General features: G+C 45.0%; 1 protein-coding gene and 1 long non-coding RNA gene across 3 annotated transcripts in view; both read right to left on the bottom strand.

Annotated features, from left to right (window-relative positions):
* The window catches only part of TMCC1 (transmembrane and coiled-coil domain family 1), a 109,738-nt gene extending 108,756 nt beyond the window's left edge, over nucleotides 1–982 (bottom strand). For both annotated transcript variants that reach the window (XM_054076337.1, XM_054076343.1), the window contains exon 1: nucleotides 852–982. The gene's annotated coding sequence lies outside the window, so the exon portion shown is untranslated. The remainder of the gene's footprint in view (nucleotides 1–851) is intronic.
* Nucleotides 983–5,689: 4,707 nt separating this feature from the next.
* LOC128853316 (uncharacterized) overlaps nucleotides 5,690–26,202 on the bottom strand; it is a 55,016-nt gene continuing 34,503 nt past the window's right edge. The window contains exon 4 of the long non-coding RNA XR_008451772.1: nucleotides 5,690–10,465. This is a non-coding gene — a long non-coding RNA (uncharacterized LOC128853316). The remainder of the gene's footprint in view (nucleotides 10,466–26,202) is intronic.

Raw genomic sequence — 26,202 nt, 5'->3', positions numbered from 1 at the left:
AAGAATACTCCCAAACTTCAGCTATCCCAAAAACAAGCACAGTCAAAGGCAGACGACTCCTCCAAACCTAAGCACCTGCACAAACACAGCGCCTTCACAGACATTTCTGCGTGGACCCACACGGCCAGCAGGTCGAGGGAGGTGATTCTCCGCTGCTACTATGCTCTCCTGAAAGCCCACCTTAAGTATTGTGTCCAGTTCTATAATCCCCAACACAGAACTGTTTGAAATGGCCCAGAGGGGGCCACAGAGATGATGCGAGGGCTGGAGCACCTCCTATATGAGGACAGGCTGAGGGAGTCGGGGTTGTTCAGCCTGGAGAAGAGAAGGCTCTGGGGAGAACTTAAAGCAGTCTCCAGTACTGAAAGGGGCTGCAGGAAAGCTGCAGAGGGGCTGTTTACAAGGACATGGAGTGACAGGGTGAAGGGAGGTGGCTTTAAATTGGAAGAGGAAAGATTTAGACTAGACATTAGCAAGAAATTCTTCACCATGGGAGTGGTGAGGCCCTGGCCAGGTTGCCTGGGGAAGCTGTGGCTGCCCCATCCATGGAGGTGCTCATGGCCAGTCTGGATGGATCCGTGAGCAGCCTGGTCTGGTGGGAGGTGTCCCTGCCCCTGGCTTCAAGGTCCCTCCCAACCTATCCTATGACTCCATGGTTTCTGCGCGCACGCCCCGGGCCCGGCTTCGGGGGCTTCGAGCCCAGCGTGGCCCCTCCCGACCTGCGGGAAAGCAGCAGGAAAGCGCGGCCCAACGGCCCCTCCGGGAGCGGGGGGAGGGAGCCGCCTGCGATCCCCTTAGCTCCGGCCCCAGCCCCGTGTCCCCTCAGCCCTAGTCCCCCCCCCGCCTCTCACCGGCCGAGCCGAGGCGCCCCTCGCGCCGTCGCCGGTTGCTCCATCCCCGCGCGCGCCGCCAGCCCGCTCGCCCCGGCCGCGCGCGACGTCAGCGCGCAGCATCGAGGAGGGCGGGGTCACGTGGTGACGCAGTGCTGGGCGGGGCGAAGCCAGAGACCACGCCCACTCCTAACACCTCCCTGCGCCTGGAGTCCCACGGCCCCGCCCCGCGAGGCTCGGCGCCCCCTCGCGGTCACGGGCGGTCGCGGGCAGGGCAGCTGCTGCCGCTGTGTCCCCGCCCGCGCGCCGCCCCGGTCCCTCTCGGGATGTCCACCCCCGTAGCACCCACTTGCCCAGCCGTTCCGCGGGGAAACACCGAGGTCCCTTTCGTGACCCCAGGGGAGCCTGCCCGGGCCGGGGCTGCGTGAGCTGCGCTCCTGCCAGCAGGGCACGGGGGAAGATGCTCCCCCTCTGCCCCGTGAGACCCCACTGGGGCCCCGCGGTCACCTCTGGAGTCCTCGGCACGGGAGGGACACGAAGCCAGAGGGGTCATGCAGATGATCCGAGGGCTGGAGCACCTCGGGCAAGGACAGGCTGAGAGAGCTGGGGTTGTTCAGCCCTTAGGCAGAGCTTAGAGCAGGTTCTAAGACTGAAAAGGGGCTACAGGAAAGCTGGGGAGGGGCCCTTGATCAGGGAGTGCCGGGATAGGCCGAGGAGGAATGGTTTTAAGCTGAAAGAGGGGAGGTTTAGATTAAATATTAGGAAGACATTTTTTCCTGTGAGAGCAAAAAGGCCCAGAGAAGTCGTGGCTGCCCCATCCCTGGAGGTGTTCAGGGCCAGGTTGGATGGGGCTCAGAGCAACCTGATCCAGTGGGAGGTGTCCCTGCTCATGGCAGAGGGGTTGGAACTGGATGATCTTTAAGGTCCCTTCCAACCCAAACCATTCATTTATTAATAGCCACCATGGTGCAATTAACAGTTGTATTGTGTGTAATTCCTAAGCAGCCTTCCAGCATCCAGAACTCCAGGCAACAGGTCTGTCATCCCCATTATTTACTAGCACCTTTCTGAAATGTTTTTCTCTACTCCTGTTCCTTCTCCCACAAACACAGCTGACCTCGAAGCCCTGCAGGCCCTGGGTCTGTAGCCATTGCCAACGTATGGAACAGCGTAGCCACGCCCGAGTCCCATTGCAGGGCTGTTTGCCTTGAGAAGTAACTCCTGCTGTCCCAAACATCTGAGTACTGGTGCTTAATTGCTCCTTCAATCCTGACAAAACTGTTGATTGAACTCCCATTGATACTTCATGATGGGTGGCAGTCACTGAGGTTCTCTATGTAACAATACACTATAGAGAGGATTCACGGACGGTATCACTTTACAGACTGGTGTGTGACCTCTAGTTTGCCATATGGAATAGAGCCTATGGTTGTGGTGACCATACAGAAACTTCTAGAAGAGTCAAGTTGTACGTATTTCACAAGGGCTCCTTGATCAGCTGCTTCTGGTTGTCCACAATCATTTTCACCTAACAGCGAGTTAGATGAAATGCTCCAAGATGACCCCAGAGACCAGGATCTCAAACACACTGCTGCAGTTGACCTGATGATCTCTCTTCAACGGAACAGCAATGTTATCTAGGGTGACTGCGCTTGTGTATTTTTAGAAGGCTGCACCCTTTCTGGAAGCTGATTTGATGAAAAATTTGCCTTGATCTGTATTTGTCTGATGCAATTAATGTATTTAGCTGCAAAAAAGTTGGAATTTATACAACTTGACTTTTATCTCAAACCAGAGGTCATTACTTTTTGCATTTTTTCACATAAAGCTCAAGAATTAATGAACACCAGCCAATATCTTTCCCTCTCAAATCCCTTCCTCCCCACCCCCTCTGTGAGCCCTAAAGCTAGAGCAAAGCCTGGCTATGATGCATTGAGGCATACAGGGAAGGCAAGAGCTGTATGGTGAATTCAAGCACTGCCACTTGAACTTACAGTCACAGGGTGTGCAGAGGGGATGTGGATCCTGACATGCCAAGAAAACCTAAAGGCAGGAAATATGAGACGGAATCTGCCTACTAAGTGAGTACGCACCACTGACAGTCAGAGCTCAAGTGAGGAGTGTGATGGATGCGTCATCTGTCCGGGGCCTCTCCCTCCTTATCACCTTCCTTCTCTGATGCTTCAGTTGCCAAATAAGCTGTATGCTTTCTCATAAACAATTGGTCATTTAAGATCTGGCTGGGTGTTGCATGATTTGCAGGATCTAGGAAATGAGGACAGTTTATTTAAAGCTGACAGGAACTTTGTTCCTTCCCCTATCTCCTAAAGAAAACATTTTGCAGAACTAGTAAGCAATATTTCAAAATTTCTCTTTAAACCATTTTTCACCTTTTTTCCTCCTTTTCAAAGCTGAATAACCAAGCACTGGGATCTTGTGTCAGAATATGAGAACAGAAAGTGAGACTGACCAAAAGCAGCAAGTGAACTTGGCCTGCTGAATTTCCTTGGCTAACTTCAGAGTGTATACAACACAAACAGCATACATGATGCTGTTCATATTCAAAATATTTATTCACTTTTTCTTATTTATTAATAATAAATACCCAAGTAAGTAACAAATTTTTAGTGTTAGATCTACAGCTGACATTAAATTTGGCTTTCAACACTACAACATGATTAAGAATATCAGATTCAAAAGTTGACATGAAATCTGTAGGTTTAGACAACACACAGAATTAATGAACCAAGTAGCCAAGGAAGTAATTAGAGCACAATTACCCCTCTCTGCAGGTACTGGGTATTTATGTTTTGGCTTAATTATGTTCCTTCTTTATATCCTTTCTAATAGGACTTTCTGCAATATATTTCTACATGTTTCAACTTACACTGTAATTAATTTTCAAACAATGTTTTATATTCACTAATTCAAAGAGGGACACATGGTAAATCTACAAATAGATAGTCAAGGAATAGCTTTTATATCATAGCTTTGTAGCATTTCCTCTGTTTTTTTTTCAGAACAACTGAAGCCAAAGGGGCTCAGTATCTTCAAAAGCCAGACAGCACACGTTTTTGTGTGTGTACAATCCAGATCTGTAGACCTACATGTGTCTATGGACAGGAGCCAACACTTATTACAGAGACTTCAGTTTTGGGACTTTACCTGATCTATCAAACTGTAATAGAGCTCTTGAGTTTCAGGTGATCAATGTGTCAACTTAAAAATCAGTTCATTTCTTGCACAGGAGAAAACATTTTGGGCCTCAGTGGTCTCTGTCCAACTCAGTGGCTTGTGCCAGTGCAAAGTGAATACAAAATAAGCACAGCCGTTATTTTTCTGAGCTGGTGGCAGTCAGCACAGCTCTTAATGCTCATTAGCGCAGGAGAGTCCCGTGACAGGCTGTGCGTCTGAATAGAATGTAGGAGGATGAAAGCTGGGCTAAAACACCAGAGCAAATAGCTTGCATTGAGCTGAAACTGCAGAGGGTGTCTTTGTGCCTCTATTAATTGATTTTGATTCCTGGGGCAGGCGAAACAACATGGACTGCTTAGATTTACCTTTCTATGCCTTCCTCAAAACATGACTTACGCAACCTTGGTCAGTTTTTATGATGCCACCCTTGGATTGTTAGCCAGATGAATCCCCACACTTGTAGATATGAAACCATTGTCCCTCCATCTGTAGGTTTTTTCTTTTTTTGGTCCTGTCCTTACATAATTTTTGCTCTTTCAACAGGGAGTTGCTGGGAAGAAACTAGATAGCAGACTGAAAACAGACATGGAAATAGCCAGGTGAATTGAATGTGATGAACTGATGAATTACATTCAGATTAAAGCTTAGTTCTTTAATCTCCAGTCACTATAGAAACTAACCCTGTCCGACTGCTGGGATACCATTTCAGAAGCACCAGCAGGCCTCAGCTATACTGCCAGAAATGGTGAATAAAGGACAGGAGCTACCCAGGGAGTTTGTTACAGAGAGAAAAAACAAGCTCAGGAGGGCTGTTGTGGTAAAAATAGTGAAAAATCTTTGCTAATCTGACCTGGAAAAAATGTACCTTTTAATTCAGCATCAGCTCTCAGGGAGGCCTTATAGCAGCAACCATGAGTTTGTTTTGTGACTGCCATCCTCCTGAAATCTGATTCCTTTTACATTCACAAGGCAATTCCATTCCTTCTTGCATAGTGACAGAAGACATGGCTACGTTACAGATGTCTCCCAATATGCATGTGATAGAATTCGATTTTGCAGTGCTCTCACAATGAAGGAATTACTACTTTGACATGTACCACAGATCTCTAGGGACAGGGTTTGGGATGATACTGGGAAAAGAGAAGAGAGAAAAGGATTTTTTAATGGGTCATAACTGTCCTCCAATGTTTTGCAGTGGGTTATTTTTACTAGGTTTGGATGCCAGGCAGTTCAATGTAGGCTGAGCGTGGGCCTGTTTGGCCACCACTTGCAGTGAACCTTTTAGCTTCAGTGTTAGACAAGGAAGCTTTCAAGTTGTTTAAATCCCAGATTTGCAGAGCAACTGATTCCAGCATCTCAAAGCTTAGACCACATCCCCTGCAGTATGGGTGAGCTCAATAAAATATGTCCCATTTAGTCTGCTACCATCTGTCTTTGCAGGCTCAGGTGGCTCACAGACAAGTTGGACCGGGGCTCAGGGAAGCTCCTGATGTTGTGCGTCCCATGGGTGATCGGAGCTGTAAGACAGCTGCCCTTCAGCCACCTAAGTCTTGTGTGAGTGCACCCAAGCCCCCAGCATCTTCCTTCTGGCAGCGTGCACTCACAAGCCAGGTGCCAGAGCTTCTCTCATTAGGCCAAAATTACCTATGTAACAGTGTGAAAAACACCAAATTTGGGTACAGATGTTACAAAATTAGGATTGACAAGGAAAAATACTTAGCCATGGGTTGTTTATCTGCCAGGAGTCTGGGGAGAGCCCATGCGCCAGCATGTGACACAGTGCATGCCCTGCCATGCAGCAGGCTGTGCTGCTGGGGAACCGACAGCATTAGTGAGGTGATGCTGAGACACATCCCTGCGTTCAGGGCACTTAATATGCTGTGTGGGACACATTTTCTCCCACAGAGGTCCACTGAACTTCTATTGTCTTGCCCTCCCACAGGGGGCCTGAGCTGAAAACAGGAGCGATAATGCTGCAATGCTGCACGCAGGGAAAAGGCACAGAGCAGAAGAAATACTCCTTGCTTTGATACTTCTTCTCAGTGATGCAGAAAACCCTACAGAAAAGAATGGTGCATAGCTGGGCAACATCTTGCTTTTCATCCTCCAGAGATTGCAGGGCATGCTGCAAATGTTGGAAATGAAGCCTGATTTCCATGTGGCTTTGCATGTGTAGAAGGCAGTGTGGAGACAAAGAGCCAAAAAAGGCATCTCCCCTGAATTGGGTGAGATTTACATAACATTTAGGGTCTGCAAACACTCTGGCTCATAAACGCTGCTAGCATGGGCTGCATGTACACCCCATGGTGCATAATTATAACTTCTTCATTACCTCTTAGATTTATTACCTCTAAATAACCAGGGCAGAAGCTGGATTTCTGAAGCAAAGGCTGCCTAATGGGAAGACCATCAGGAGGAAAAAAAAAAGAGGCTGCACAAGGAATGAGCAGCTCTCCCAGGACACGGGATGAAATGAGTGCTGCATCTTTCTGCAGACTTCTTTCAGTATTCCCTTCACCAGCCAAAACCCAGCTGAACCCTTCATGGTCTACCTCGCCTTTGCAGCTTTTGGAGACACTTATGCTGGCAAAGCATGAAGCCAAAGTATTTTATAGGTATCAGTTGAGCCTTTCACTCATTACTTCAACAGAAGTAACTTGAAAGAGACAGAAAACTGTCTACTGATGGATGTAAGTAAGAATTTGCTCCACAAAATTCTAGAACCTCCCAGAAAGTGCTCTGTATCCTGCCCGCTCTGTTCTGTGCTGGGCTGATGCAGAGGAGGTGGTTGTTACAACTGATTTTGCCTGGCTCAGTCTCTGCATGAGAAATCTGGGGACTCTTTCCATACTGGATGGTGGTTTTCCTGAGACAGAAACCACAACGCTCAAACTGTTCACTTAGAAAAGCTTGCAAAAGTTTGAAGAACCTGACGGAATAAAAAATTAATTAGACTTCTCAAAAATTATCTGTATGTGTGGTAAAGTAATTAAAGATCAAAGGGGTATCTCTTGTGTTTAGCCATGGCTAACATCGAGGAGGCATGTGATACCCACATGATAAACAAAGTCCTGTTTAGTGTCATCAAAAAAAGTCTGTAAAGCATCTGTTAAACAAAAGTCCAGTGAAATCATATTGCTGTACAACAGAAGAGAAGTCTTGTGAGCTGCAGCATAGCCGAGATGAAGTTAAAACAGGAAGTGCCCTAATAAAACAATCACCACTGGAAGCAATTTAAGAGGGGTAAAATGCAAAGCTTATTTTTCTTAAAAGTCAGTGGCTGAAATTAAAGACTTTTCCTCAATAACACAGAATCACGGAACAGTTGGGGGTGGAAGGGACCTCAGGAGATCATACGGTCCAATGCCCTGCTCAAGCAGGACCACCTAGAGCCAGCTGTCCAGGACCAAGTCGAAATGATTTTTTAGTGTCTCCGAGGATGGAGATCACACAGATCATTAAAGCAGATGCTAAACGGGACTGGACCCAGTATTAACCCATAGGGCAGACTGCTAATTACTGGCCTCCAACTAGATTTCATGACACTGATCACCACCCTCTGGGCCTGGCCATTCGGGCAGTTTTCAATTGACATTACTGACTGCTTACCCAGCTCCTACAGCGTGTCTATGAGGATCTGAGGGTGACAGCGTCAAAAGTCTTACTGAAGTCCAGGTAGACAATATCCACTGCTCTATCCTTAAGTACCAGGCCAGTTGTTTCATTATACAAATTTATCAAGGCAGTCAAACGTGCTTTCCCCTTAATGAAGCCATGCTGATTGTTCCCAATGATTTTCTTGTCCTTATTATGCCTGAAAAATGGTTTCCAGAATTAGCTGCTCTGTGACACTGCCAGGGATCAAGGCGAGGCTGGCCAGCCTATAATTGCCTGGGCCCTCCTCCTTGCCCTTCTTGAAGATAGGAGTGACATTTGCTTTGTTCCAGCCTTTGAACACTACTCTTAGTCACCATGACCAAAGATTACTGAGAGTGGCTTTGCAATGACATCTGCCAGGTCCATCAGCACTCCTGGGTGCATCCTATCTGGGCCCATGGACTTCTGGTCCAGTTTGCATAAGAATTCCCTGACTTGATCATCTTTCAACAAGAGTACATCTTCCTTGCTCCAGTGTTTCCTCCTGGTCTCTAGGACCTGGGATTCCTGAAGGTCTTGCTAGTAAAGACTGAGACTATTAAACATTCAGTATATTAGCCTTTTCCAGGTCCTGTGTAACCAGGATCCATATCTCATTGAGCAATAGGCCCATATTTTCCCTACCCTTCCTTTTGTCTCCTATGTACTTTTAAAAGCCCTTCTTGTTGTCTTCGACTGCCATGGACAGATTCAATTCCATTTGGGCTTTAGCTTTCCTCACCAACAGATTCTTGGCTCTGACCTCTATGTCAAAGTAGCAGGAAAAGACAGTGAGGCCAAGGTTGGCTCTAAATGGGTACTGTGACTTAAAATGTCCTTAAAAGGTACGATCCATCCAGTTTCAGCATCTCAGAAACACTTATTCCAACCTGGGGTATATCAGAGAATAGCATATTCCCAGTTGGGTATTAAAGGGGTTGTAATTTGATTTTCCTGTGACTAAATTGCTGCAGCTTTGCTCTTGTGGTCCAGAAATCCTAGGAGCCTTCAATGAAATTACGGCTTGTATAACTTGAAGGGTGCACTTCACTCTCTAGATAATGGTATAATGCAATAATACGATGAAAAATAATGTACTTTCATTTGCTAAGTGCTCTGTCTCTTGTAAGTGCTCCAATCCAGCCAAGGAAATTAATAAAAGAAAAGTAATTAATGCAAATAGTAATAAAAATGTAGCTTTTTCCATGTGGCATTTCCATAGAAGTCATCTTCATAGCATTGCTTGAGCTAGATAAATATGATCACCCTCTGCAGACAGAGATGCTGTATTAAAACTTGTGATGTTGAGCTAAAGGAAAGTTCAAGCCTTTTGCAAACACTGGTGCCTGTGCTTCATGGATGTGCAAAGTATCATCCACTTGCCATTCACTAAAGCAGCAGAGAGAACAGCAAACAACCAGGTAAGCACTTCAGAAGACTTGAGGAATTTTTCAAGGAAGTTATTCTGTGTCCTTTCCATTAGCGGATGCTGACAGAGCAATGAGGTACTGGGCTACTTTTCCTGCTGGTGTGTTCCTCTGGCTTCAATAAAATTACAAGAATAAACCAATGGACTATCAGGCTCAAATCACTATTGGCCTCACAGAATGATGACGGTTATTTCTGCATTATCACTTTCTTTTCCAGATCAGTAGGGATGAGAGAGGGGAGAAGAGAAAGGAATCTTCATCTTAATGTGTGCATGCTTACCCTCTCTTCTTAACTCTGGTGAAGTGCTGCTCCACCTTTGTCAGGCCAATAGCTTTACAAACAGTTTCCTGAATGGCTCACCTTATTCTCTAGATAATGGTGTAGGGTAACAATATGACGAAAAGTAATGCACTTTGATTTTCAAAGTGCTTTGCCTCCTGTGAGCCATCAGGACCCACATTAAAGTTCCTACACTGAAAGTAAAATCACTAATATCAATGATTAAAAATACAGATCCACTTTCTGTCTCATGCTCATCAAGCAAACACGATAGCTATTGCAAGTGAAACCACCAGGATTACTAAATTCAGATGCTGGAATGGCAAAATCTCAAGCTCTACTCATAAATTCTAAAAAGGACTTCTATTGCCTCAAAAGGCCCCATCTGGGCCATCTCCACTTTCAATAGCTAAGGAAAGTAAAGGCAAGACTCACACAGATATTGACACCAACCAGATATGGAGAGGGAACCTGTGAGCGACCATTTCACAAGGCAAAGATGGCTTGCAAATGTCCCAAACTATGTTCTCACAATCAGAGCTCAGGCAGTGTGTAATGGGGTTGGCACATTTCAAGGGATGGGGGAAGGAAGGGAACAGCAAAACACATTTGGTACAAGGTAATGGCTCTGGAGGATGCAGGTAGAATTGTTTCTCTAGGGAAACAGGTGAGAAAAGCCTAAGTTTTGGGTGAAGAACAAGGAGGAGACGCTATAGAGGGATTAACACCCATTCATAAAAAGCAATGAAAACGAGTAACATTCCCTACCCTCTCAAACATGGAAAAAATGTATTGCTCTTGCATACTTTCAGGGAAATGCTTTCCACGTTAACAATCCTGGTACAAAAGAACAATGAAGGTCTACGGAGTTGGACCTTATCTCTTCCTGACTTCCTTTTAGGGGTGAAGGCTCTGCTGGTAGGACTAACAGAAAGACTGCTCCATGCTTCCAACACTGCATAGGAAAGGCTCATCACCTTGCTTTTCAGTCTTCTGGAGCAATGGCAGGTACGCAGATTGGCATGTTAGGGAGACATCACTGGCAGCTTGGCAGGTTTGTCTTCCCAAACTTCTCCTTGGTGAATTTCTTGTACCTAAAAGTAAGAGGCAGAAGATAAAAGAGCCTGCTCAACTGGGAATCTCCAGCTTAGCTGCTATCTGCTCTGTTCAGTCTGAAAAAAAAAGAAAAGCAGCTGAGCATAATTAATGTTTGTGCTGCACTTTTTCCCTTGGCATTCAATCACAATGTCTGCACACAGTGTGGAAGCTGCTAAATGTAACAGGACTTTCTCAGCTAACGACTGAGACCGTGAACAATGTGCCAAAGGGACCATCCTCTGCCCTGCAGCCACCTCCACTCTTTATTGCCATGGCTACCTACATGGCAAGGATAGCTGACCTGCGAAGAACACAGCTACTGCCTTGCCATCATTTTCAGCACAGTGCAATGTAACAAGTCTGATTGATCCAAATATGCCAGAATCATATTTTCCAATTCAGGTTGATCTGCCTCAAGCTGAGATAAGGCTGCCACATTAGTTCACACTAAAACCATAAACCAAAGATCTTACCTGCTTCTACACATTAATTAAATGACGGCATTGCTGTAAGATTACAAGTTAGGCTTGGGCAGGCGGCTTGACTAAAACTCGTCATGCCTCATGCTGATTTACAGAATACCACGAGCCCTCTCTCCGCCTGCAACTTCAGCCCCAGAGAGAGCTATGCTTCTGAGCAACCTGTAGTGAACCTTTCGTAGATCTCGTTAAACGGCTTGGGTGCAATTCTTCAAGTGTGAAAGGCTCTGTTTGATGTATACAGCAACAATGCAAGCTACTCTACATCTACATCCGTTTTTTTCACAGCAGGGTGTTGGCTACATTATCTTCCTTCTTACCTCCTGGGAGGAGGGGGTGATATTGTGGGAGGAAATTACACACAACGCTGATTAGATGGCATCTCAAGTGGAATCAGCATATCAGTGCCTGGGCAAGATAAGACAGGGACAAAAAGAGAGAGCTTTTGAGAATTTCTGACCATTGGGTGCAGAATTTAGAAAAGCACTCTTAGTATGAAAAAACAGGAGATTTTGGTAGGGCCTAATATTTGTCTCCTTTTTTCTTTTCAGTGGCTGGGTCTAGTTCCCCATCTCTGTTTCACCAACACAGCAGCTCCTGTACTACTTCCACCATTCCCTCTCCACAGCATCCTGTCCCAATCCATAGCATGGAAACCAGAAGGAAAATGTGCTAATTCCAGATTGATGATTTTCTGTATCATTTACCAGAGAAGACCAAAAGCAGTACCTCTGGGACAGACTCTCCTTTTATTACTCACCTTAGCTTACAGACGAGGCTTTATTTTCTTACTTTGTAAGCTGTTTACATTTGTCCAAGCACTTCAGACAGACAAAGGCAAGGACACCGCCAAGCTACTGCTTTCTGCTACTGAGAGCCTGATCGGGGTTGTGCTGAATTCCTTCAGCTCCTTGCCATTTCAGCACCTTGCTGGGATTCTTCAGCCCTTCTGTGCTCAGCTTGGGTATCAACACCACAGCAGCTTTCATGGAAAATCATTCCTCCTCCCACTCAGGGCCTGAGCCAGGCTGAAATGTGTATAGCACAGGCTGGCAACAACCAAGCCCTTTGTTGGACTTCTTCAAGTATGTCCATGTCTCTCTTGTACTGGGAAGCCCAGCACTGGACACAGCATGCCACGTGTGACCTCACCAGTGCTATGATCACCCCCCCCTTGAGGGGGCAACGCTTTGCCTGATGCAGCCCAAGATACCGTTAGCCTTTCTTGTGGCAGGGGGATATTGCTGGCTTATGTTCAACTTGGTGTTCACCAGGACACCCAGGTTCTTTTCTGCCAAGCTGCTTTCAAGCTGTGTGGTTCCCAGCATCTACTGGTGCCTGGGGTTGTTCCTCCATAAGGGCAGGACTTTGAACCTCATGAGGTCTCCTGTCAGGCCATTTTTCCAGTCTGTCATGGTCCTTCTTGATGGCAGCATCCTCCTGTAGCACATCAGCCATTCCTCTCAGTTTTGTGTCATCTGCAGGCTTGTTGTTTGCCTCCCCAGGCACCCAGCACCCTGCCGACTAGCCCTGTTTCTGCCTTCAACACTGCAGCAAATCTCACACATTTCTCCCTCTATTTCAGGATGACCTTGTTTTTCAATGGCCTCTCATCCAGTCAAGTCCAAACTCCACAGAATCAGTGTAGAGTACCCAGAATTATATAGCATTTCCAATGCTGATGCATCCTCTATTAACTGAACTGCATTCCACTTGCCAAGACAGGGAGAGAGCACTTCCCCAGTTTCCAAATATAGGATGTTTGATGCTTAGAGGACGGGGCCCCATTTACCTTAACACTCAGCATCGCTGCGCTCCACAGGGAATGCATCTGAGCCTCACGGCTGATCTGAACGACACCTTGCTGGGTATGCCTGTACGTTTCCTTGTTTAATTGCCGTTGATTCCCAGCAGTCTTCAGAGACCCAGACTGAAACCCTGGACATTTATTCCCCTCGGTGAGGCAGAGCTGCTGCAGGCAGAGTAGGAGCACAACCAACCACGTGAAATCTACTTTTTTTTTTACCCAGCAGTGCCACCTCCTGTCCCTGTCACCTCACTGCAGCTGGGCTGCCAAGAGAGCCTCATCCCCTGCCCTGCCCAGCCTGCTCCAAGTCTCTGGGTATCCTTGGATCCTGCTCGCAGGAGCACCCGCTGGGTCTTCCCTGCCAGAGCTGCCCGGCGCATATGAGGGCTGGGGACAAGGGGACAAGGGCAGCATGGGGCACAGCTCCCCACTGCCTTGCTAGACCCTGCAGTCCAGCAGCTCCTCTTGCCCACCAGCCATCCAGGGGTTTCGCCACGTAAGAGCTGTCAGGCTGGATCGCAGGTACCACCTTACAGCAGCCACTGGCTGAGAACCCCATGGTACCAAAGTGCAGAGGCATCACCAGCGAGTGTGTTGTCCTCGTGTATCGTGACACATGTGAGAAAGCCAAACCTCGGAGCAAACCTCGGCTGTGATGCTGGCTGGACTTGCACGCTGCTGGTGTTCAGGCAGAACTAATTTGATGTCTGCTCCTAAAACATAAAACAAACCTGAGGGCCCCTTTGATATATCAGGCCCAGTAATTCACATTCATAACGAGCCGGTAATATCTGTGGACGTGTACTTTCACTGCCCAAGTCCAGGATGTGCGAAGTAACTGACCCAGGAATGTGGATCACACACGTGTTTGCTGCAGAGGTTATGAACATCATCTGTGCAGGCCAAACACAGGTGGGACGCAGGAACAACCACAAGATCCCAGATGAAATGCAAAGCCTAAATTTATGTCCATCACCTCATGAATTAGGGGGACTCTGAAACAGCACCCAGGCAGCGGAAACAAGTGAGAACACAGGCACTATGGAGCTCAGTCCTTGCTAGAAAGTGTGTATGGCAAACCTGCTGCTTTTGCCTGTATATATTAGGGAATGGCAGTGTAGTTTTCCACTGCTTTGATCCTCCCCACAACCAGGCAGGAATCATAGAATAGTCAGAGTTGGAAGGGACCTTGAAGAGCATCCAGTTTCACTCCCCCTGCGATGGACAGCAACACCTCCCACTGGATCAGGCTGCCCAAGGCCCCATCCGGCAGCCACAGCTTCCCTGGGCAACCTGTGTCGGTGCCTCACCACCCTCACTGTGAAGAAATTCCTCCTTACGTCCAGTCTAAATCTGCCCCTCTCCAGCTTATACCCATTGCCCCTCATCCTGTCACAACAAACCTTTGTGAACAGCCCCTCTTCAGCTTTCCTGGAGCCCCTTCAGGTACGGGAAGGTCGCTATAAGGTCTCCTCTGAGCCTTCTCTTCTCCAGGCTGAACAACCCCAACTCTCTCAGCCTGTCCTTGTATGGGAGGTGCTCCAGCCCTCGGATCATCCTTGCAGCCTCCTCTGGGCTGGTTGGAACAGCTCCATCTCCTTCTTATGCTGAGAATTCCAGAACTGGACACAACACTCCAGGTAAGGTCTCAAGTATGTTTTCTACCATGGCTTTGAGTTCACCGCAGCCCTCCGTTACCTACACACAAAGGTTCTATTTGTCAATCACACCAGACTAAGCAATGAGTAGCACGACTTTCGCTGCTTTCCCCCGGCCCCGCCGCACGGCCTCTCGGCCCGGCAGAGGGCAGCAGCGCCCGGGACGGGACCGGTGGGTCCCCGCGGCTCCTCCCGCCAGAGCTGTCTCCAAAGGTAGCGCCGGGGTGTCCTCTGCCGCTGCCCTCCCGGGACCCTTCAGGGACCTCCCGTCAGAAGGCGGGAGAAAGACACGGGGAAATGATGCCACTTTTACAAATACCTGTATCCTCTCCAGACTGTGGAGGCTAAGGCAGGCGAGGATGACAAGCTCTGCAGATCCAGCTCTCCTCTGCCCTCCCGGAGTTCCGTCAGGCGCAGGGAAACAGGGAATTCGTGTGTCCATACTTTTATGATGGCTGAAAGCCTGGGCAGTAGCCTGCCCAAAACTCAAACATCCCGGAGGTCTCCCCACAAAAATCCTCACTGAAGAAGCAAAAATTATAACAAGAGAAAAATATCACGTTTCTCTGCTGTTATTGTAGTCTACACAGAAGCACTGCAGAGCTTATAAGCGTGATTTTTAACTACAGGCAAGCTGGGTGTGATGGAAATGCTCTTCTGCTAGCACAAACCTCAGTACATGAGTAGATGCCAACTTCCTTCTGCTGTGAGCAGCCTTTATATAGACCATTAGCTCTCTTGAAATCAGTATAATACAAGAAGGCTAAAGGTAGTTGATAAGGATAAACTGTGGGTGCTCCTGATAGAATTTAATCCCTGATTCCTCGGGGAAATTCAGAACGCAGTGTCATTGAAACTGTGCATAAGCCCTAAGATTCACACACTGGGGCAGCGGAACTCAAATCACAGTTTCTGTGAAGAAACACAGATACAATGCTCAACTCCCCTGGAATTTAACTGGCTAAATTTAGTGGAGTACTTTAAAAACTTAAGGAGTTGCTGAGGAAATTCTGTGTAGCTCTTCTTCTGCAGTGATCAAGTACAGCATCTAAGACCTCTCAAAATCAAAGGCCTTCTTTGACCAAATATGAGACAATGATCGCTGTCATTTCTGGACAGATCACTTCCAGGGGGTATACTTCACTTTTTAATCCACGCCCCTGAAGATCACCAGCATACATAGAATTCACAGCACTCTGATGTCACGTGTTGCCTCGTCGTTTTTCCTGTTAGATTAGAGCTTCCCTCTTTCACTTAAGTGATACAGAACCGTTGTTTTAACTGTAGAGAAAACACAATTTTATTGCTTTGAAGAACAAAGGAGGATGGAAGGGTTGCGATATAGCTGCCTAGGATATGTCTGCACGACACACCTCTGAAAACAGATAGGCAAGCTCCACGGCTCTTCCTGGCACGATTAATCTGCAGCAGAAAGACACCGCTATTGCACACAGGGGGTGTGATAAAGAGACACGCACACACTGCCCCAAAACCAGAAAAAAGGGTCACAGCAGAACTGTGTATACTGACAATTTCTAGGAAGAGCATGCACTCAAGTTAGGGCTGAAACCTATGTTTTATATCTAGTGTCTGGGCTAGAATTTCATATTTGTCCTTTATTGCTTCCTACAAAACTGCACCCTGGACTCGAAATGGATGCAAGTATGATTTCCAATTAAAACACAAGCTATTATCTGATCTATAGCCATTCTGGACATTTCAACCATTTTTATTTCACACTGCTACCCCACTTCTCCTTGGTTTTGTATTTTTAACTCAAAACTTGTGTTGAACTCTTGTCTGAGAATCAAAAAATGGGAAGAATACCTGAACCGAGGAGGTGGTAGATTAATGAAACCTTGGAGAGCAGGTCACTCACTTGGGGAGGAGGGGGCACACAACACAACTGTATCATTGTAGAGGTTACGGGGTTCCACATGGGCCAGATCTTCAGGTGGAATAAATCACAGCCTCTGGCTCAGGCTGGTTAATTGAGTCGTGTCCTTCTCCAACGGGAAGGAGCGGGTTTGCACTGTTCATGCTTCTATCCCTAGAGTTCATACTGTTCCTCTGATGCAGCACTCAGCTACATCATGACCAGTGACAATTAATCAAATGTTAACACACAACTCATTAGTCTAAACTCTTGTAAACTTATATGACAGCACTACATCATTCAGACTGATTGTGTTTGTCTGTGTTTGGACCACAGGGACTTCACTGCCTGTTTGCCATGTCTCGTTAGCAGCTGCTTTTGCTGTCTAAATGTTTTTTCTGCCTCACACATCATGTTCATGTAAAAGCTATATGAGGAGCTAAGCTTGGAACACTGAATTACAGATACAGACAAAGGTGGGTTTGTAATAATGGGCTTTTATTCAAATCCATTTAGTGCTACGATGGATTCAGGAAACATGGAGAGATTCAGGTCAGTTAGAGATTAATAAACAAACCTGATTATTATTAATTCACAAATACATTTCTCCATATTTTTTTCCCTAGAAAGTTCTTTGCAAACTTCAGCTGAAACACCTAAGAACCATTTATCCACTGAAATGCAGCTGGGATAGAGCTGAAATGCAGAAGCTGCAGGCCTTTTGAGTTATTCAGGCCACATGAGCTGGTTCAGGGAACAGACTGTGAAGTACAGACTTGTATAGAGCATATTCTCTCCATTTTCAAGAGACTGCTGGGTGTAGGCTCTGCTTTGGCTGTACTGTGTGAGCTGAATATTCACAATCTGCCTAGAAGCACAAATCAGGCTGGGAAAAGAAGAAATGCAAGAATGCAGGAAGTCCTCGTTTCCATTTTTTCCCCTGTCCTCCGTTTTAACTGTGTGTATGAGAGAGAACAAGAGAATGAGCCTGGCTTGAGAAGAGTGTTATGCACACTGTGTGCCCTGAAGTGTAGAGTACCTATAAACTGAATGATGGTCTGAGTTGAGCAACTGATGAGCCATTCTACAGACAGGAATGAGATCAAGGTACCTCCTTGTCATTCAGTTTTCTATGTTTCCAAGTACCAATAAAAAATTTGCTTTTGTAAAAGACAAGATCCTCACATAAAGCTTTTGAGAAACCCCAGTGGTTGTTCCAACAGCATAAAAAAGGGGTGTGACCATTTAATTTCTACACTAAATAAAGACGTGCTCAGAATTCTCTTCTTAAAATCTATCCACCCTATTTTCAATCTCACTCAGTTTACAGCATCTATAGATGCACAAAGTTTTAGAGCACTTAACAGGCTTCTATTCAGACTGCTACACAAAGACTACGCAATATTATGTAATTCAATCCCAGTGTATTAACCTAAAATTATGTTTGACATATTCCATTAATCAGTGTGAAATTAAGCTTGCAGTAACATAATATCATAACAAGAGAGGATGGAAACAATGTGTTGGGTCAAGCTCAATCCTTGACTTGCAGGTAAGTTATGTAATACAAATCTACTAGCAATTTTTTTGGAGTATACCTTAAAATTTTTGCTCTATGTTCATTAGAAGTACTTTACTAGCACAGGAAGACTATGCATATGTAATACAGCTAAGAGAATTTCTGGTAGTTTTGTTTAAATTTATTTAAAATGCTACTATAAACCTGAATAAAATAAGGTATATTGCTAGAGCTCCAGAGGTTTCTGTTGGTGCCAGGCAGGGATGAGCTTTCTTCACACTGCATAAATGGAGCTGCACAGAATTCTGTCATGTAGACACTGCATCAGACTCCAATTCCCAGTTCAGTACTTGGTTGCAAGCCTAGTCAAAGCAGATCAAGTTCAACCGCAAAGTCTACATAACTAGAAGGAAGACCATACCCTGTGGGACCAACTCAGTTGTGCTGTGTAAAGGACCATGAAGTGAGTCAGGCAGTGAACTCACAGGGTCAGGCACGCTGTGCTAGAAGCCTGCATGCATTTATCTGCCCTGCAGCACATACAGGTAATGGCTCTCTCAGTGGGAAAGGAACAAACTACAGAAAAACCATGTACTCACTGAACAGCCAGCATAGTACATACCTTACCCTCTTTGGGTAACTCGCTTGCCTGCCCATACTCAGAGCCTTACACTTTCCCCCATAACCAGTGCAGCTCACCACGCCTTATGCCCTGTCACTTGAAGAGTCCCAACATCATCAAATCTAAATGGAAAGCATTCAACAGAAATTATCGATACACATCAACACAATGCGGTCAATAAGAACAGTTACATTACAGCAACTCCTATTGCCTTTAAGCTTTGCTTGTGTGTATGGCCTGATTTTAAATTCTCACGTCATTGAGCTGGTGCTCAATGCCCCTAGAACAAAGCAGCTACATCCTTGCATTTCCGTTCATTATTCACCCATGGCAGTCGAGCCGCAGACTCTGAATTGCTTACATGAGGCTCATAAAAAGCCCAAGTTTGATCAAGTGGGAAATCAAGTCGTATAACTTTACTGTTATGAGTGGGCTCTTCTATTGTAAAGATATGGGATCCAAGCATCTCATCCAAGCAGTCAAAACATGAAGAGCCTGCTTGAAATTCTAAGAGGCATAAGATTTTAAAATTAAGGTAATTAAGTTGCTTTAAATTACCCCGGTAATTCTTACTTACTCCCAGCCTCTCCAAGTTATTGTTCACTGTCACACTTTGTGGTCTAACGTTGTCTTGCACTGCTCCTGTAAACCTCTTGCTAATTTAGTATTTCCCCCACTTTTCAAATATTTGCATTATGCAAATTAAAAGGGTATTTTATCTGGCATTTGCTTGTTAAACCTCAATCCATTTTCTGCATAGACCCAAATTCCTTCCCATATGATCCTTTTAGGCATTGAAAGAAAATGGAAAGATGAACATAGTAATTGGAAATGTGACAGCGAGGGACCAGCCCATCTGGGCGACCAGCATGAGATTTTAATTCTAATACCTACCCAGCTCATATAGACAAGGAAAAATCATAATTCTTACCAGTTTTCTAAGCTGTCACACCATTTACTACAGTGACAGAATGACCCACATTATACATTAGATGTAAGAACCATCAGCTTGTAATGAACATGGCATTGTAACAACATCTGCAGAACTTGAATCAAAGAGCTATATATCCCAGGGACCACAGCCAATGTGACTGACGCTTTGGAAAAGATAAAATATTCAAATATTCTTATATCAACATTAGAAATACAAAAATGCCTAATGGTTCAGATATGAACTATATCCTGTAGGGACCAACATCATTAAGGAGCTGTTAAAGAGCATTCCCAGTGCTACTGCACTGGGACGGTTTGCCTTTACTTAATTCAAGAGAAACCACTCCAATGGGATAGAAAGGAGCAGTCTAATGTAGGAAAAGGGTTGGTTGTGGGATTGTGCAATTGAGGGAGCATCTGGCAAAAAGCCAACATACCCAAGTTCTGTGTGAATCCCCATCCCAAGGGATGTTTGCAGGAAAGCTGTCTGCTGCTTTATGACAGGCTTTGTCAGTCTTTGGCAGCTGTCTGGCTCCTACCAAGTCTTGTCACTGTTTCTGGGAAGAGCTGCATGCACCAAATTGATACTTGTCTCTAGCAAGATGATCACTGAGCAATAGGAGATCACCGTAATGGTTCATTTTGGAGAAAGAGAAACACAGGCTTCTTCCCTTACTGTTTTATTTCATAGAAATTCATCAGAGCTTAAGGAGCGTGCAGCAATTTGATTGCTAGCTCTTTGCAAGCAGGAATACTGTGCAAGAGACCTGTTCCCCGAAGTCCACTGAGCGTGCCTAGGCAGACTGGAGAGCAGGCAGAAAACTGCCTATAATGAGGTGCTGCTGATACCTTGTTTGCCACAGTCCAGCCCATATTAATAAAAATTTAATGAATGCTATGAGAATTGGTTTGTAGGGGAAATATATACAGAACAAGAGTTGTTCGGGTATAAGTTGAATGGGTCACTGTGCTGTATATTTCCTTAGCAGACTGTCACTGGTATTTCCTTTCTCTGAAGTTAAACTTTACTCCTCCCCAAAGAATTACAGAAGCATGCATTACGCGTGCATTAAACCAATGCAGGCAAAAAATCCAGGATGCAGGCTTTTTATTCGTTGGTGCTCACATGTGATCAGACAAAGTGCTGGCAGATCAAATTTCTACCCAACATCTTTCCTTCAGAACAAAATCTTATAGCGGCCTATTTCTTTCAGGCTCCAAGCTATGATCTAAGAATACAGCTTTTCTTTCAAGTGACAATGATGAAGAGAGTATGGGGCAGGAGACATTTTTTAATTTTATTTTTAATACTTTCTATAAACATTTTTTCTGCACTACCATTACAGACTTATTTGTTTACACTTCTAGGGCAGATACAAATATTTCTTAGTCTCCAGTCGTGTAAGTGAGCTCAGAATGTTGAAAGTGGTGAAAGGCACCAGCAGTTATCTAATATAAACTTTCGTGGGGATATAGTCGTACTAGATCTAACAGAAATTTACAGCAAATAGTTGTTGTATCCATAACCACATGTAAACAAGAAATGGGATTTGTATCACCAAAGCTGTATAAAAAGAAAAAAACAGATCCCTGAGAAACCTCAAAAGCCCCCCCAAAAAAAACATACTCTTATTTGACAGTTTTTTAATTACCAAGGTTTGTGCATAAAAAACACACAATTGGCCTCATCTGTCAGAAAGATTCAGATATAATTTAAGATAGGCACATGTCTAACTCTCTGGGTAGAACACAGACATGTCTGGACTGAAGGCCAGTACAACAAGCCTGTCTAAACAGATCCATAGGCAGGGGGTTGGGTGGGGGACGCAGGTCAGGCTCTTCAGGGGCATTAAGGTCTATTAGTGCCTGAAGGGCCCTGACACTCAAGAGAAAAACATTAATCACAAATAATCAAAGAAAGATTTTAACTTACATTGAGGGAAGACATTGAGATAATCTCAATGTACATTAAGAGTCAGGACAATAATCAAAGAATAGATGAGAAAAAAGCAGAAATAATAGCTATAAGAAAGAAGAGCAAGAAGAAAGTAAGTGGGAAAAACGGGAGACATGGCAGCCCCAGCCCAAACTACTGGGTTAGCCTGGTACAATAGCCAGAGGATCAAGAGAACGGAGGAAGACCTGGGACACCAGCTGGTGGCAGAGGGACTCTCGGATTTGCATCAAGGTCTGCTCTCAGATTTGGATTCAGGGCTGTTCTCAGAGGACACGAAGAGCTGAAGCAGGAGGGGCACCAAGAATATCAGTGGAGGGAAGTGTTGACCTGAAGCTCTCTGGCACACCTTGAGGCTGGGCATGCAGATTCTTCCATTATCCCTGTGCAGCTGGGAACACTGAGGACTAAAGCTCTTCTTCAAATATATCCTGCAGCAGCAGTGGTAGAAAAGATCAAGGAAATCCAGCAAGGGAACTGGCTGCAAAACTGATTGCTTTGAATATGACTGAAAGGTTTTGCCAGGGTCCTGAGTGCACCAGAAAGGCCTGAACAGCCTCACTTGCAGCTTCCATCCACATCCCTGCCCACAGGCCCAGGAGTCCTGTTTCAGCTCACGCTTGGGCTTTCAGTCCCTGCCTGAGCTACATGGAAAGCATACCAGGTTCTCACTCTTCCGTTGCTGTGCCCCATTGATCTGGATCCTGACTATGGACTGATGTCCCAGCTTTAACTCAAACCTGCCTTGTCACTACGGACCTGTCTGGCCTACTGGACCTACTGGACTCTGTCCAACCCTCCTTATTATCACTGGACCTGATCCTGACCCATGGATTGACCTCCTGGCTCAACCTTATCACCACAAAGTGCCCTGATGACCTGGTTTGCCCTGGCTGCCATCCTTGGCCTGCCCTGCTTACTGCACTGCAGTGTGAGCTTTGGTCAGTGAGGACCCTGCCCGGCTGGCCTTGTGGCCACTCATCTTCTGGTCGTCCATCCCTCAGTGAGCCTCTGGCCTCGCTACTCTCTGACAGGTTTATTCTGAGCCTCTGGATGAAAAGGGAAACTTGGATATTTATCCCTGTTTCTGCTCAAAGGCAGCTTCATGACAAGCGTCCTATAGGCAATATGTCTGACTTAACGTAACATCGAGGAGAAACCTTGAAGCCTCGGTATGAGGGACAGTGTGAAGCTAACACTGACATTCGTTACAAGTGCTGTACATCCAAGGCTTCATGTCGTGTCCTGGCTGAGACCTAAATGAGTGTGAAGTGGCTGACAGCATTCTCACCACCACGGCAAATTATTTCACTGGGCTCCTGATGAACAGCATGTGATGCAGAAGTGCCAAAGCATGACAGGAACACTCAACAGGGGACCGTGAAAGACATTATTGATCCACTCACTGGAATGAGATGCCCCAGAATAATTATGATCAACTGCAGGGTTTACTTACTTGGGAACAAGGGATCAATATTCAGACAGACAGCTTGGGAGGAATGATTTGGTGGCATAATGAGTTTCTCTCTTTGTGACAATGAGTGCTAAACTCCCAGTTCTCATACACTGGAAGAGAAAAAAAATGTTTCCATTTTTCAATGTAAGAAAAACCTGCCAGGTTTGCCATCTTTCTGAGGATGCATGTAGAAAATGAAGCCTGTGGAGGAGACAAAATGGATTCAAGCAGGTAAGTACAGTTGCATTTCTCAGAGCCTCAGTGCTTTCAGGCTTCACAATGGAATTAAAAGCCCAGTGTATACTCCCTGAGCTCCATTTACTGGTAGGAACCTTTGTGAGAAGAAGACTGAATGTTCTCAACAAGAAGCCCACTGTACAGAGAACATTTCAAGAGAAATGCTGAAAGGAAGGACAACAATAATTACAAGTGTCCTGGTTATAGCTGGGATAAAGTAAATTTTCTTCCTGGTGCTGCTGCATTTTGGATTTATTATGAGAATAATGGTGATAACACATATTGTTTTGGTCTTTGCCAGGTGGTGTGTATGTTCAGCTGTGAGAAAGTTAATTTTTTTCCCAGTAGCTGCTGGTTTAAATTTAGTCTGAGAAGAAGGTTAATAATACACTGATGTTTTAGGTTGTTGTTAAGAAATCAAGGATTTGGTGGTGGTGTGGGGTGGGAGAGAACGGCTACATAGTGATTAGCTGCCAGCTAACGGCTAAACTATGACAACAAGGCTGAAAATTTTAAAGACTAAATTGAGTAATGTAAGGTTACCTTTTTAATGGGACATCCTGAGAAATTTAGGTTCATCATGCTTTTTGTTCCATATCCATAGAACATATCTAGTAAGAAATAAGAAAATGCAAACACAGATACAAGCCAAAAGCAGCAATAAAATCTGTAATTTCTGTTTGTGCTGGAGGAGATGAAGTGTCATTAAATAAAGGAGCTCTTCTTCAATTTAATTGTTTCTATCAGCTCAGTATATAAGTAGCAAAGAGCAATTTTGACTGAAGGGGACTGCTGTTTGACATTAATCTGCCGTGTCAATGAGCTCCTACAGGATCTTGAGCAAGGTTTGCGAGACATCTGCACGTGCCAGCCTACACTGCTGGGTACATTCAATGCCTGATAAAGTGGCACGTGTGCTGGGCTGCTTGAGTTGAAGTAGTTAGCAATTAATGCATGCATGGCACAGTCAGAACTGCCACTCACTCCTCCAAAACCGGTTCCTACCAGAGCTCATTCTGAGCAGCTCTAAGTCTCACTAGGTCAAATGCTGATCTCAATTGTACCAATACAGTCCCTGAGAAATAACTTATCTGACTGCAAGACCTACTGGCCGGTTGTGTTGTTCAGTCCCAAAGTTCATCTAATTGAAGAAGAGACCTAATAAAATCACTCAAGTCAATAGAATCAGCTCCAGCTATTCCATGGGGAGAACTGGGAAAAGGAACAGGAGGGTTAACGTGTGGACGTCCTGGGAGGAATGTTCATATTCCATAGCAGGCCCTGGGGGGAACTACTCAAAACAGAAGTAGTGTGTGGGCCAATACTGAAACTATTCCCTCGCCAACTGCAGTTAGGGTTGGGCAAAAATCAGGATTACTTTTGGAAAAGGCAAGGATGCATTTATTTCTTTTAGGCAAGGGTCTGGAGACCAGAGCCAGCACTAGAAAGTGCTGAACGATGGCAGTGAGCAAGTGCCACAACAATGAAGTTGAGAAATGGTTCTGCATTTGTAAAAAAAGTATTTCTTCTGTTGCAATTTGCAACTAGTAGAAATAACTAGGGAGACAATTTGTGAGAGCAATCAGAATCTAACCTTGTCCTTACTCGTCAGCCAGTACTTCTAGTCACGAATGCTCAGAACAGACAGACACAAAAATGTTTTATTTATGGGTACATCATTTCACCAGCTATCTTCAAGCCCTTCCAAACTCTTAAGAAAAAGTTTGCTTTGTTCAGCAAACATCTCATTTTCTGTAATGAAGTGAGTATATACCTACCTGGAATCCAAGATTAAAACTATCATTTTCTCTAAGTGCTAAACAGTGCAGGCACCTTCTTCACATAGTTGAAGATGCTTTATGAAATCGAAGCAGGAAGTGCACAAAGAAATAGTGAGCACAGAACATGCATTATCTCTAGAGCCCAAACTATACAGACATTCTTTTATTGCTTTGTTTTACAAAAATAGCTAAAATCTGTCATGCTCCATACAACAAGCTTTTTCTCTCATTGACTTGGTCAGACATTGAGAAGATGACATAGAAGATTTTTCTGGTCTTATAAACCAGCCTTGCCAACAAAGAAGTTTGTTCTACATGAGGTACTGCTGGATCAATAGGTAAAATGCTAAAAGGAAATGTAACCTACCAAGGAATAAAGATGTATTTTGCAGGAACAATGTGTTGTCATTAGGTATAATTGGGCAAATGGTGGTGTGATCTTAAAAGCCCTGCCTGATCATATTCCCTTGAGTGCGTTATCCAATTAGGGGAAAGGTGCATTAGGTATGCCTCGCTTTATTGTACTGCTGAAGTGGAGAGCAGGTGTGTGAAAACAAACAAGTTTGCAGTCCTTGCTTTGCAAATCAGTTCTTAATCACTCTGGCTCTTATTTCCATACCAGATTTAACTTTTTATATTTATGAGAGCAACTTGGCAGCTCCCCATTTTTGGCTCAAATGAGTAGCAGGTCCAAGAGATTTTTTTAAATTCCCAGTACTAGTGCATATGGTTTATTTCAGGTGACAACCAGTAGCTATAATGAGACAATCAAAAAAAGATTGGATGAAGCCCTGCTGAAAATGTGAGCCACACAATGTAAAGTGGATAGCATATAGTTCTGCTATTTCCTATTTCACCATGTGAGTACAGAAGCATTGTAAGAGTAAGAATTTGATATATAAAACACAATTTACATTTTCTGTTCCTGTTAAGAAGTCACTTCTCTCCCTATATTACTTCACTACAACTACCATCGCTTATAGGATAGAACTGGAAGAGAGAAGGCTACTGTCAGGATATTCATGGCGTGTTCACCTCTGAGATGTGCTCAGTCTCTGGGACCACAGTGTGATTATCTGGCTGGATATGGTCCAAGACACATCTGTTTCAACAGATGTTCAAGGGAGGCAACAGGGTAGCAGGATAGGCATTGGAATGAGAAGTTTTTAGTAAGTTTTTAGAGAAGTTTTTAGTAAGTCTGTTGACTAGAGAATTCCATGTGAGTGCGAAGGAAAAGTGTGTTCTCAGGTATCACCACTATGGCTGTTTCCATTTCTCTCTTGTAAGACATTTTCGTTGAAGAGTATTAATGTTTTTGAACACAGTAAATAAAGTACACCAGCACATCTTGTGCAATGCTGGAGGCAAGGGATTGGATTTGATGGACCACTGGTCTCAGACAGCGCTGTAT

Source organism: Cuculus canorus, chromosome 11, assembly GCF_017976375.1.
Source record: "Cuculus canorus isolate bCucCan1 chromosome 11, bCucCan1.pri, whole genome shotgun sequence".
In the NCBI taxonomy this organism is placed as follows: Eukaryota; Metazoa; Chordata; class Aves; order Cuculiformes; family Cuculidae; genus Cuculus; species Cuculus canorus.
The sequence above is the reverse complement of the archived record's forward strand: the minus strand, read 5'-3'. Positions and strand labels throughout refer to the sequence as shown.